Below are 13,641 nucleotides of genomic sequence, written 5' to 3'. Positions count from 1 at the left end.
CTCATTAGGAAACACTCACATAAAAAAAAAAACACTGTGATACATGACTACAGGCATGCTAGTGCTTCTGATGAAGACACACAAACACACACACACACACACACACACACACACACACACACACACAGAGTATATAACACAAAAAATTTCACTCAACATGACAGCTGATTCGGAGACACAATCACTTCAGTACACTGGAATGATTCTGTTAACAGCCAGAAATCTGGACCTCATTGGTTATTCATCAAATGATTCTTAGATTTCATACAGTCGACTGGAAAATAGAATAGAGGGACACCAGCACATACATAATGAAGGTATACATCTTTTTTTTTGTGTCAAGGGGGGGGGGGGGTGATCAGTACAGTGGAGGGCCTTGAGAAACAGTACTGGAGAGGCTACACATTGTTGTAGCACCCTCTGATGGACAGATTCAACAAAAGCCCACCATTGCTCAACCCTTTGCATGCTTGTGTGTGAGAAGGTGCTGTGTTGTGCCATTATAACCTTGGCGGAGTCTTATTGTCTCTATCACAGTTAGTCCAACAGCTAATATGAGTCCATTACAGCGACATGGATGTGGTCGTTGCTCGAGCTCTCATCCCACCTCAGGGCCCTTTTTCTGTGAATATGTATGACTTGGATGTGTTTTAAAATGTGTTTGTGTGTGTGTGTGTGTGGGGGGGGGGGGGGTAGCAGTTGTGGTTGCAGCGCCACTGACTAATGGACTCATTAGATCAGGAGCTGTGCACATATGCTCCAGCTGGACTGTTTCCTCATACTACCTCTGCTCTTGTTAATGCTCTGCACTGCTTACTGTGTGCGTGCGTGCATGCATGCATGTGTGTGTGTTTGTGTGCATGTGTAGGGAGTGGATCTTTGTCACACGTATACAAATCAGTCCAAGTGATAACAAAAGTAAGTAGGCCAAGTCAGAAGAACCAGTATAAATGCGATTAAACTGTAAAAGAACTCCACTCACCTGGATGTGTACACACACACACACACACACACACACACACACACACTAAATAGAGATTTTGTTTGTTCTTCTCCTCTAGTAAATGTTTGTCTGAAGCAGAGCAGGTGTTGCTGCCAGACCAGGCCTTGTTAACATGCGCCAGGTCAGCGCTGAACTGTGTTAAAATTTAAAAGGCTTACGTCCTGCACTGCGAGAGCTATCACTACTCTACTTAATTGCAAGAGTGCTACAGAGGAACATAGTTCAGCTGGTTGTGTGGCTGAGAAAGTGAAAGCACAGCACTGCTGAATCATAGATGAGCAATCATGTGCATACGAGAAAGATCCCCATGAGGGCAAATGAGGTTGTGTAGATAGGTTCCTAAAGATAGCTTCAACAACCCTTTCTAATTTAAGTTTTCCTGTCAAAATGAATTTACTTTAGTAGGCCTTCAAATATATGTCTATTAGTTCCTTATCCAGACTCCACTTACATATGAGGGGGGGGGGGGGGGGTGTCACCACTGTATGGATAGACAATGACATAGAGATAAATTTAGCAGTGTCATAAGGACAAAGATGAACCAGGTCTGGGCAGAGGGAGGGGAGGCGTTGTTAGAGTTGTGTGGAAGAAGATTTGAAAGGCAAGCAGAGACATCGCGGTTTGCTGTTGAAGACTTCCGGGGGAGATCATGTTTATTGCAGTGAGGTTAATGTTGAGGTTTATTTCACGCACGAGTCTTCTCTCTCTCTCTCTCTGTCTCTCTCAATCACCCTATCTCTCTCTCTCTTTCTGTCTCGTAACAAAAACCCAAGGTTACTTTTACTTTTGCTCTCTGTCGCTATGCAGATGTATTGACTTTGCTTATCAACTACACTTTGTATCACTCAGCTTCAACTTAAGACATTTAAGTGCTCATGAGAACAGCTCAGGGCTCCTGTCCAAAATGAGGGAAACACACACTAACAATAGGTACTCATAGAAATTATAAGCTGCAAGTAAAATCTTAAAGTTAAGTTTAATCTTCTTAGAATTTCCAGTTGTACTATAGTGTCCTTCTATGATAAATGAGTGATACGACTTCTAAACGTGATTTTATTTTCTTTAACATTATTTCATTTACCACTACTATTTTAATTGTTATTATGATATATTTATACATGGTAATTCTCTCGTACTGTCACTAATGTAAATATGCCAAAAAAAACGGAAGACACATAAATTAACTGTAAATGTCTGTTTACAGAATATTTCAAGCAATTGAAATCATATCACACATCATTTGAAATGAGAATGTCCTCTGGGGGAAAAAAAAATCCAAATTAAAAGCAACTTCCCTAAAAAAAAAAAAAATAGTGGATCATAATGTGTTTCTTGCAAACAAAACCTCCTTTTTCCAATAATGCCATGAGAATGGCAGTTAATGAACATGCGCGCAGGGACAGTATTAATCTTATTAATTGATATGAACAACATTAAATCAGATCATTATTTATGTAGCAGGTGAAGACCAACACATTACCTATAGTCTGCTAGCATGGATATAAAACTAGTGAGTGAGACACTCACGCTCTCTCTCTCTCTCGCTCTCTCTCTCTCTCTCTCTGTAAAAGCAATGTAAATCTGGACAACTTCACATCAGCACTAATGACAAGAAATATCGCACCTACAGTATGTTCCACTGTTGAAAAAGCCTTCACACAGACACACAGTAATACTTTTATGTGATCAAACACTGATGTGGGCTGCCCTCCAAGGCCTGGTCATGAGTCACAGGCGACGAACAAAAGGTAGCGCAGCTTGTTAGATGTGGAATAGTGCTAGTTAACTCTTGCGTCTGACATATAGATTCACTAACAAAAGCACAGTTGGGGGTGATAGCCTGCATCTCTAATACCACTAAGTGTATCTGTTTGTGCACTCTGTAACTGGATTGCCACGGTGTCCATGTGTAGATGTTTAGCTGTTTTGTGTTTTCATGCTAAAACAAGCCCATCTCTCTCCCACCCTGCTATCCCTCACTATAGCAAAAGTGTTTATGTGTGTATATGCAAGGAGCTTAATGGCTAAGCTGCTGAAAACATGGTCATTCATATGGTAATCACTAGGCAAAGAAGAAGACAATAAATCTCTCCACATCCTCAGAGACCATACAGAATTGAGCAAAACCCACAGGATTGGGGGGGGTTCAGATGGGGGCACCATCCCACTCGTATCTCAAACACACTACCTCAGTGAGTCTGGAGGTCTCACCATGAGGGTACATTTAATGCTGCCTGAGCTGCCATGTAGATGTGAGCTACAGCCAGGAGCATAAGTTGTGTTTAACAGCTCCCTGAAGCAATGCGGAGCAGTTGGTCTGCATCCAGCCAGTGCGTCTAAGCGCACTGAATAGCATCTGGACAATAGCAGCAGATTCCCATCAGGGTAGGCTGTTCTGTGTTTACTATTTTTGAATGGAGACAAATTAGATTGCTAGGTTTGAGAATAGAGCTGTGATGCTCTGAATGGAGGCCACTACTGCCGCTTGAAATTGTGAATGAAGAACGAAACTATCCGGTACACGGTGCGTTTAACAGTGGGATAGGTTGGAATATTGCGAAGGTTACTCATTCGCAGCTAGTTAGCAATTCTGCCTCTTTGTTACTTGGATGTATTAACCAGTTGACAGATTGCTGTGGCTCCAGAAATCATTTATAGGCATACCATCAACTCTGCAGCATAAGGAAAGGTCAACCCTCCTCTGTTAAATATGTAAATATCACAAGTAGTGCATCGCAGAAGCTGGAGAAGAGACAGAGTGGTGTGTAATGGTTGCAAACACACTGATACATGTCACTCAGTCTTAACTGTAAGGCTCTGCAGTGGTCACACCTGTCACACAGATGTCCAGCTCTGGTGACACACTCAGGAAAAAATGTGATGGGCTCTTGCATCTTTAGACCTTGCTGCCACTTATTTTTCTCATCAGTGTGTTGATTCGATGCTAGATTAATATGGGAAAACCAGTTGAATCCACGGTGAATCAAATTGTGTATTCATGAGGGGTTTTTTTTTTCTTCCTTCAGGAGCATAGCTTTTGGTTTTGAAAACTTTTTTTTTTTTAAAAACAGCTGACGTTAAAACTTAAAAAAAAAAAAAAAAAGTGCCTGGAAAATGTAATGGAGTTTCCAAAGAAACAAAGATTCAAGTGCGAACATAAAAAAAGAAGTGCTGAAGTACAGTTAGTAAATGTACTTTGCTACTGTCCGCTGTGTTTAACGAGTGAACGTCAGGCTGAGAGAGTGGGGGTGGTTCAAAACAGACGGTAGGTTTGGTGTTATTACTATCAGTAAGTAATGAACGTCATTAGTACAACTTGGTTACTCAGCTTTTATGAAGTCAATTTAATTTATGGAGCACCTTATCTTTGCAAAAGGCCACCCAGAGTCCTTCACGGAAAAATGCAACAAGAGAAGTAAGAACACAAGCAGTAGAAAGAATAATAGGCAGAATACAGTGAAGAGTGAGAAACGGGAAAAGAGTGGAAATATAAAGCAGTTGTAATAAAATAAAATGATTTGAAAGAGATTGTGACGAGAATGCAGTTTGACAAAAATAAAAAAAACATTGCAATGACACAAATGACCTTTTTCCAAATTTGTTTTTTTCTCAGTTGTTAATTGCTTTGGATAGCTGCTATAGGTGGATAGGCTAATGATACTGTTAGCTGGTGTTAGCAACCACAGAACAAACCTTTAGTTTTTAGTTTAACATCTTTGTGACTGTTACAGTAGGTGCCAATAATTTCTTGGCTCTGTTGCCATGCTGGTGCCAAAAAGTTGTCGAGTGCAACTTTAATTTCATTTGAGGACTGTGGTTACTTCAGACGTTCGACTCCTGGTCTCCGAAGTGTCTCTCCGCCAGATGCAAAATAAACATTAACGTGCAAGGGAAGTTGACCTTGCTAGAAAGAGTCTGTAGAGATCTGATCTGATCAGGTTGGTGAGATGACAGATTATAAACCCAGTGTTTTTGTCTTTTTTGCCATTAGTTTGAGTGGTCGTGATTTTGTCACCGTGGGTGAGAAGAAATGTTTGCACATCATGAGTTGTTGGATGAGAGCCTGAACAGCAGCACATGACTCCGTTTGAATGAAACAGAGATGAATACCTTTGGACTGGAGCCAGACCCATCGCTCTCACACTCACACAAACACATACAAACTGTTTATTTGCAAGAACCCTATTGACACAGCTACTGCCCCCTGACGCTTACATCACAAGTATATTCTAAAACTTCACCTACTCTTAAAGTCAAACGTACAGCCCAGTGTGGCTCACAAAAATGTCCTCGACTTTTAAAAATACCATCACTCCAGGGTTCATGTGTACAGATGGACTTCAATTAAATCTACATCCCACCTCAGTCAGACTCCATACTTTCACCTTTCACCCAACCAGTGACCTCAGGGTGTGAAGGTTGTGTGTTTATACATGCCAGCCCACTCTCGAGTTGATGTGTATCTATAACTGGTGCAAGTAGCTCTCTCTCTCTCTCTCTCTCTCTCTCACTCACACTCTCTCTCTCTCTCTCTCTCTCTCTCTCTCTCTCTCTCTCTCTCACACACACACACAGACTCCTTTGATGTATGTGCATACAGTATCAGTGTTTATTAGTGACTGTTAATTACGGCCCCCCTCTTGTCTGCTCTGCAAATCAGTGCACAGCTGCAGGGTCCTGTGAGTATGCCGGCACTGCATCTAATGTCTTATTATTCTGGCTGTCTGTCTGCTCACCAGCCATACAGAGCCCCGGGGATGGAGGGGGATTTTGGGCTGTGTGTGTGTGTGTGTGTGTGTGTGTGTGTGTGTGTGTGTGTGTGTGTGTGTGTGTGTGTGTGTGTGTGCGTGCGCCGATGTGATGAGTGTGTGATGGATTAGCAGAGTGGGAATGGAGGGTTCGTTCAGTCTCCTAATTCGTTGGCACTACTTAATTAAAAGTGATGCGACACTGTGATTTGAACCATTGATGGATGGAGACAGAGAGACACCCAGACACTTTCGTATCAGGGAGACCCGTGTGTGTGTGTGTGTGTGTGTGTGTGTGTGTGTGTGTGTGTGTGTGTGTGTGTGTGTGTGTGTGTGTGTGTGTGCGTATGTGCGTGTGTGTAAGTGAAAAGAAAAGGAAGTCATTACCTTTTAATCATATCCGCTGTTATTATTGCATCTTTTTTTCCAACACCCCCCCCCCCCCCACCCCACCTTTTAATTCTCCCTAAAGCCTCCATCTCCTCCAGTCGGACCCCCTCCGTTTCTCCAGCTGGCTCTCAGTGTCAAGCTCCTTGTCATCTTCAATCAACCCGTCTTTCCTGCAACACTTACCCTTTCCCTCCCATCCCCGACTGTCTTTAACCTTCCAGTAGGACGTGTGTCACGTTGACGATCCTCCATTGCACATTCATATCATTCATTGTGACTCAAGCTGTGCAAAAAAAAAAAAAAAGAAATCTCCATTCACATATTTGTTGTTGCCTTGAGGTTATACAACATTTCTTTGGCGGTTTGAAATGCAGTGCACTGCTTTGTTCATCTGGGAGCTGCATTCACTATGTTACGATCTATGGCGGAAACAAGTCTAAAACAAGAGCCGTGCTTTTTTACTCTGAAAAGGCACACAGTTTTTGAGACAAATGTTTTGTTAAAAATCTCATAATCAAAAAGTGACCAGTACAAGGAGGAACGCAACTGCTATTTAAATTTTTGATTTCCATACTTAGTTGATTGCTCGGTCTTAATTAATGCTTGAAAAAAGAGGGCCGAGAATATTAAAGCATTACTAGAACTCAGCAATATGTACATTGATATACAGATATTACTGTGTGACTCATGTTTTTATTGAATCACTTCATTTCTTCTTTGCTGGGCTTTGTACCAAACCAGCACGCTCCCTTACATCTGGAGAATGTGATTAGTATGCAGGGGCATCTGGCACTACAATGCTTCATTAATAATGTTGTGACATTTTATCTCAATAAGTAAACACTGCAACGCCTGCAATCTGGATATTGTACTTGGCCATGTCAAAATTCCAACAATTGTTGGATTTATTGTCCAGTCCCTTACATAATAAACTTGTGAAATATGTTTTGATCATTTGAATGATTGCTTGTTAACAGTCAGTATTAAAGGGATACGTCAGATTTATTGAAAAGGTGTCGTATGAGGTAATCATAGTAATCGTCTCACCTCCAGTAGATGTGTGGGTTCTCTGCAGAGATGCTGAGAACTGCTGAGAGATATTGCAAAAAAAAAAAAAAAAAAAAAGTTTTGTTCTCCATACAAACAACGACATGAAAAATTAAAAATCTTTCAACTGTAGAACTTCCCTGTTTCTTTTTATGCCCTGCACTTATGCTCTGCTTTCTTACTTTAAAACATCAGTGTCAAATGGACACAGAACTCTATATAATACCCGATGATGTAGCTTGACTTGCTCTTCTCTGGAAATGTAACGACATGATACGACGCAGCAGCCGTTGCTGGTCTGGCCGGTAACATAACATTTCCTTCTACATGTGCTTCACGTGCTCATTTCTGCTTGTCTCCTCTTCTGCTCTGAACTCTTTTTGGCATCATATTTTATCTCAGTTCATTGATTATTAGCTCAAACTCCCCAAAAGCATTTGCTCAGTTTTAGCTGGCATTGTTCAAAGTACACCAAGAAACTCAATTCAGCATCAGAAGCCCGGCTGCCAACCAGCGTTTCCACTGTGTAATTGCAGCTCAACCCAGTCAGACCACTACAAAAGAACCACTGCAACATCAGAACTGCTGCTCTCAGCACAGAAGAGACGCTGACCCACATCTAGTGAAGCTAAGACTCTAGTGGATGAGTACATCATACAACCGCGCATGAATACATCTAAAATATGCCTTTAACCTTCTAATAATGGTCAAAGTTTAATGCTGGACTTTTCTATTGAACCTCATTTCATCACACTGGACTTTATTTTTGTTCATGTGTACAGTGTTAAACACGGGGATAACTCGTGATGGGCTTAAACCGACATGTAGAAGGAGACTGACCCATTAGTCCACCAGCATGACGCGTAGTTCCTCTCTGTCCGTACAGATGAGATGATCTGTGGTGTGTGAGTGTGCACTGTTGTGTTTCTGCAAGTCCATTAGCGTGTGTGTGTGTGTGTGTGTGTGTGTGTGTGTGTGTGTGTGTGTGTGTGTGTGTGCAAGCTTGCAATAATTGAGCCTAATTATATTCAGCTATTCATTGAAACTTACTGCCATAGGGTGAATAGGTCTTTAATTTCAGACAGGAAATACAAGCACACACACACACACACACACACACACACACACACACACACACACACACACTAAGGGTGACAAACCAGCTGGGACTGCTGTAGAACTCAATCCCCAGCCAGTCTAAACACAGGGTAGTGTTTTCCCTCTACATCAAAGCACAATAAGCCTAATCTTAGCTTCTCCTTCACCCTTGAATAGGCTATAAATTTTTCATTCAGCGACATGAAGATGGAATATCTGCAGAATTCTAAATGTTCAAGGTTATTAAGGGAGGTTTTAGCTAGCTGTCCATAAGGTTGTGTCTTTACTGTACAATCGTTACTGGACATGGTTGGGATCCTGCATCAGGAGTCTGCAGAAACTTCCTCTAGACAGTGGAAAGAGATTTGCATCAACTGTGACTTGATGAACATGTTTTAACAGGCTAAGGAAGCCTCTTCATAGTTCCTGTACAGTTGTGTGTGAGACTGGTATGTGGGAAGGTGGGGCGGGGGTCTGCTTTGACACCCTAATCCTTGAGCCTAGCTCGGCTTTGTGTGGAGACCTTTAGCTGGGAGGACTGAGAGTGAGGGATAGAGGGATGGAAAGAGAGAGGGAGGGAGGGAAGGGGGTCGATTGAAGAGAGGGGGGAAATGGGGTGCGCAGCATTCGAGAGAGGGAGGGGAACGATGGGAAGAGAGAATGAGGGAGAAGGGGTTCATTCACTCTCCTGCTCTCACTATGAAATGGAACAAAGGATGCTGAAGGGCCTGACTTATGACAGCAGGACTTCTTAGACTTTGTCTGATAGCTGGGTAGCCTAAGCTGACCTTCTTCTTGTGCTGCTGCTTCCTCTGTCTCTATAACCGTGAATCTCTCTCTGTCTCTGTGTGTGCTGAAGACATTTCACCGCTCCTCTGCCTGCTCTCCTGGCTCCTAAATGTGAGTGACTCTGCCTGCGTTTGTGTCTGTAAAAACAATTTAGTAGCACATGTGGTCGTTACACACTACTGTTCATAGTCTTTTTCCTGCTGCTTGGTGAGTGTTTTTGTCATGTGGACAGCCTAATAAGCCAGACGTGTGGTTGAAGCTTTGGTGTGGATCTGCTCTTTCTCTCACTTCCAGCGGGTATGTTTTCTCCATCTGTTAGACTGCATATATGTGGAGATGGGTGAAGTACAGGTATGTGGTCATTTCATCTCAGCTAGACATTGGAATAACTTGCCGAGCTGAGTGCGCACACCTGAAATAGGTCACTCCCTCTCTCAAATAAAGTGTCCAAGGCATGTATGCACTGAAAAAATACAAACATTTCTGCACTAAAGCTTAATCCAAATGTGCAAAATCAACCTTTTATGATAACGTTAATGCTAAATGACAGATGGCCACATCTGCTTTTGTTGAAATCAACACATAAGCAGAGAAAGCAAATGCTGTCCTGTCTAAATATTAAGCAGTGGTTTGAAGAACAGACTGCTCTCTCGCTGTCTTGGCAGCACTGTTGGCACATCATGGGTCAGTCTGGCTCAGGAACTGACAGGAAGGGTGGGTGGGGGCTGCATCTTTGGACGTCTATCACTAGGAGTAGTGCTACAGACACGACAGGTTTTTATTACACGGTAGAGTTTTTGTTTTTTTTGCTGTCACAGAGGAGTTGGAAAATGGATGGATTTAGAGATGCATGGCATTCAGATAATTTCCAATTTCCAAAAACAACTACCAATCCAAAGATATTCACGGTGATATAAAGTAAGCAGTAAGTCTGCAGATTTTAATTATCATGAGGTAGTGAATGTTGAAATTTTATTATGTTTAAAAAAATTTTTTTTTTGAAGTCCAGATGAAACAACATTTCTAGAGTGTAACTCCCTTATTGTGCCTTGTTTCCAAGTGAAAGGATTAAAAAAAAGACAGTGGTAAGTAATCTTTGGAGGAATTTGATTGGACTACTGAAAATTGGGCGTATCCAGAGCATTTCATAGTGTAATGTTAGGTGAGGCTCCGAGGGTATTCAAGTGTCCATCATCTGTCACATATCTTTCCTCAACATGAATAAATTGAGTCAGTGGGCCTGTAACCAGGGTTCTTTGAGGCATTCCATTTTTGCTAGCGAGGTAATTAATGTACATCACATGTACTCATATACAAGTTTCTAAAAGCTGAAGATTGTTTGACAGGAAATATCACGATGTTATTGGTTAAAACTGAAAGAAAAACTGATTATTGATATATTGTTGAAAAGGTGACAAATGTGATCAAGCATCATTTCAGCTTGACTCGACCATTGTTTCCCTTTGTTGTTATTTTATCACATCGTTGTTCACCCTGCATCATCACAGACTTTGGTAAAATTACACATCCCATCCACATGTATCCAGGTAGCTATTGAACAGTTGACATCTCCTTCTCGACTGCTGCGTCTCAAGGAAAAGTTCAAATGTGTTTACGATTGTGGATTCCGTCGGTGTGAAGTCAGTCGTTCCATCTGAAGCTTCAGCATCTTCCCTGTTTTGTGCTGGCTTGCAGAGGAATGTGCTGTTTTTCAGTATTTTCCTGCTTGTTTAAGCGCTTCATCTGGGCAGATTCTTGGTAATTCTCTGACAGGCCTCATTGGAGAGCCATCCTCCACCCGGTGGTCATCAATCAGCTGTATTCAATAGCCATCATTCAATTAAACTCAATATGTCAAAGCAGAGGACAGCGGCACTCTTGCTGTCACTCTTTTACCAGATTGACTGTTTGTCTTTGCAAATTGGATTCAAGGCCGAGTGAGATGGGAACAACACTGGGAGCCGATATGCTTGTAGTGCCTGGGAAATAACAATTTTGTTACTTAAGATTTAGAAACCAAACCAAGCACAACCCCCCCCCCCCCCCCCGCCTCCATCCATGAAGATATGGACATTGCATAGGGATCCCACTGTTATTGCTGTTATTTTCCTCCCCTCACAAGGAACTGCTGCAGGTTATTGAAAAAAGTGTCTGGGGGTCAGAAGATTACTGACATGTTTACTGTGTGTGGATGTGGAGCCCTCAGGGGTGGAGATGAAGGTGAAGAGGTTACAGTGGAGCGATAGAGAGGGAACAAAGGAGTGGGATGTTGATGAAGGTGGATGTTGGCTGAGGAAAGAAAAAAAACAGTCTTCCAGCTGAGCCCCTGATGATGATTTTCTAAACAGCATGACATGAGAACCCCCCCAACTACCACCGTCTTTGCTTCCGTTCATCTCCAACACCACCTTTACCACCACCTCTACTCTCAAGAGCTTATTGAAGATTTACTCGTTTTTTCACTGCTCAATTACATTACAAATCCTGTAGTCAGCATGGAGGGGTGAAGGAGGTCAAATGAAGGTTTTGCCACTGTGCTGGAGACATACTGTAAGCTACATTTGTCCCTTGTGACGTAGGCACTAATCCGTCTCTATCTATCCTGTTTCTCTCTTTTCCCGTTCCCCCTCTTTTTTCCCCAAGCAGCAGGCCACATATTGACCATCGAATCCCCCATTTTTTTCCTCTTATAGAGGCACTCACAGCTCAAACAGATCATGGGCAGCAGTCTTTGTCCACTACACACAGACACTACACAGTTATACACGCAAGCATATGCAAACATACTTATTTACACAACACTGAAGCTATCAGTGCTGCTGCTCTGTTACAGCCCAGGTTTCCCTGTTGCTGCCTCGTAGCGTTTGCCTGCCTGATATTTTGTTTATTTATACTTGGCTACTGATGGTGTTTGAATGGTACCACATGATGATGGCTGTTAAATTTATACTCAAACAGAAAGTATGGCATCTCTGATTTCTGTTGTTGTACTTTTAGATTCAGGTTAAAGGCAACCATTAAGCATGTAATTGTTGAGTCCATTCCTCCATATTTAATGACTTTTCAGATCAAAAGACTAGTGCCATTAAGATGTAACTTGATGGACCAGTGGACACTTGGGGCTTCTTGGCCACTGAGGCTGCTCACCAGAATTTGGAGTCACCGCAGAGAATAGCCCCCTATTGTTTGGTTGTCAGGCTGTTTGGCTGCTGTGATGCACACGCTCAGACACCCTGGTATGCACACAGACATATAGTGATGAACACACACGCACACACACAAATAGAGACACTTATCACCAGTAAAGAGTCAGTGTCAGGTCAGCAGGCGCGGCCTGTGGACAGCTCTGTATTGTTGTAAGCCTCCAGCCCTGCTGGACTTTTAACAGTGCCGGCATTCAACTGTTACTGGTGACTCAGGACCAGCGGGCAGCGCGGCAACCAGTGTGACCAACAACACCTGCCCTCACACTACCACATTGTTTTGTTTAAGAGGCTTGAAGAGCACAGCACAGTGAATAATTTGGAAAAATACATAATCAGTCAACTAATATAACTACCGGCTGTTGAGTGCAAGATATTTGTGCAGAAAGTGAACAAACAATGCCTAAGATCTTTAAGATCTCAAGTTAAATGTTCTTTCCTCTAAATGATAAATTGTAAAAACTGTACCAGGATTAGAGCTGACTGTGAGTGAACACCAAAAAACGTAGTCGTATAGTGATGTACATAACAGCTTGCATCACATGATGAAGTAGCTGGTGGAATAACTCCATCCAAAACACGTGGTGATTTCTAGCCATATTGGTGGCATGCCTCTTGGGAGTGAAACCATCTGTCAGTTTGTCAGGTGGTTCACAACTTGGTTCCAGACTGTAAATCTCTACAGCAACCAGACGGATAGCTATGAAATTCATATTTCTGACCCACTGAAGATCTACTGGTAAAGTACTGACTTGTCTATGAGCAACATCTCGAGGAGGAAATTACAGGCCTTAATAGGTCCATAAATTCATACCCAAACCCACAAAGGCCTGGGTTACCACCTGCTCCAAGAGACCAAAGGGCCTGACCACACAGAACTGAGAAATGTGTCACCTGAATCCAACCAGGATTTCGGTGTCTTGTCTCATGTAACTACCCTTCTACTGCTACTACTATACAGCAAGGCCATTCACCGTGCGATTTCAGCTCAGAAGTCCACTTTCCATCTCAGTGAGAGGAGACAAACTTTGCTCATTTAGAATCAGCTTTGTTGTATCCAGCACAATAAAGGTAACTTTGACTGTTGGCCTTCACGCTAATATTAACTATAATTTTAATTTGCTAAACAAGTTGAGATGATAGGAGTTACGTTTTTTGAGAAATACACCAGCGGTTGAAGAGTGTCACTCACATTTGTGTGTCACTCTGTGAAAACTAAGTAGTTAGCATCATGACTGCAGGTGGGCCCACCCAGGTAACTCAGATCGGCAGATAGGATTTCTTTGATGACAAACATTTGATTGACATTTCTTGTCAATCCAACAGTTGTTTTATTTGAACTCATGCTGTTGTTTAAGCCAAG

The 13,641-nt window shown here is 42.3% G+C and overlaps 1 protein-coding gene across 7 annotated transcripts in view; it reads left to right on the top strand.

Moving 5' to 3' along the window:
• The window catches only part of dip2a (DIP2 acetate--CoA ligase A), an 82,485-nt gene that overhangs the window by 33,449 nt on the left and 35,395 nt on the right, over positions 1-13,641 (top strand). The window contains exon 1 of one of the 7 annotated variants that reach the window (XM_086219973.1): positions 8,976-9,186. The exons of the other annotated variants lie outside the window; for them this stretch is intronic. The gene's annotated coding sequence lies outside the window, so the exon portion shown is untranslated. Of the gene's footprint in view, positions 1-8,975; positions 9,187-13,641 lie in introns of those variants that run through there. 7 annotated transcript variants of the gene reach the window in all.

The sequence above is a fragment of the Aulostomus chinensis genome, chromosome 12 (assembly GCF_037954235.1).
Source record: "Aulostomus chinensis isolate RoL2024-O1b breed Wild chromosome 12, RoL_Achi_v1.0, whole genome shotgun sequence".
NCBI classification, from domain to species: Eukaryota; Metazoa; Chordata; class Actinopteri; order Syngnathiformes; family Aulostomidae; genus Aulostomus; species Aulostomus chinensis.
This window is presented reverse-complemented; position numbering and strand designations above follow the sequence as displayed.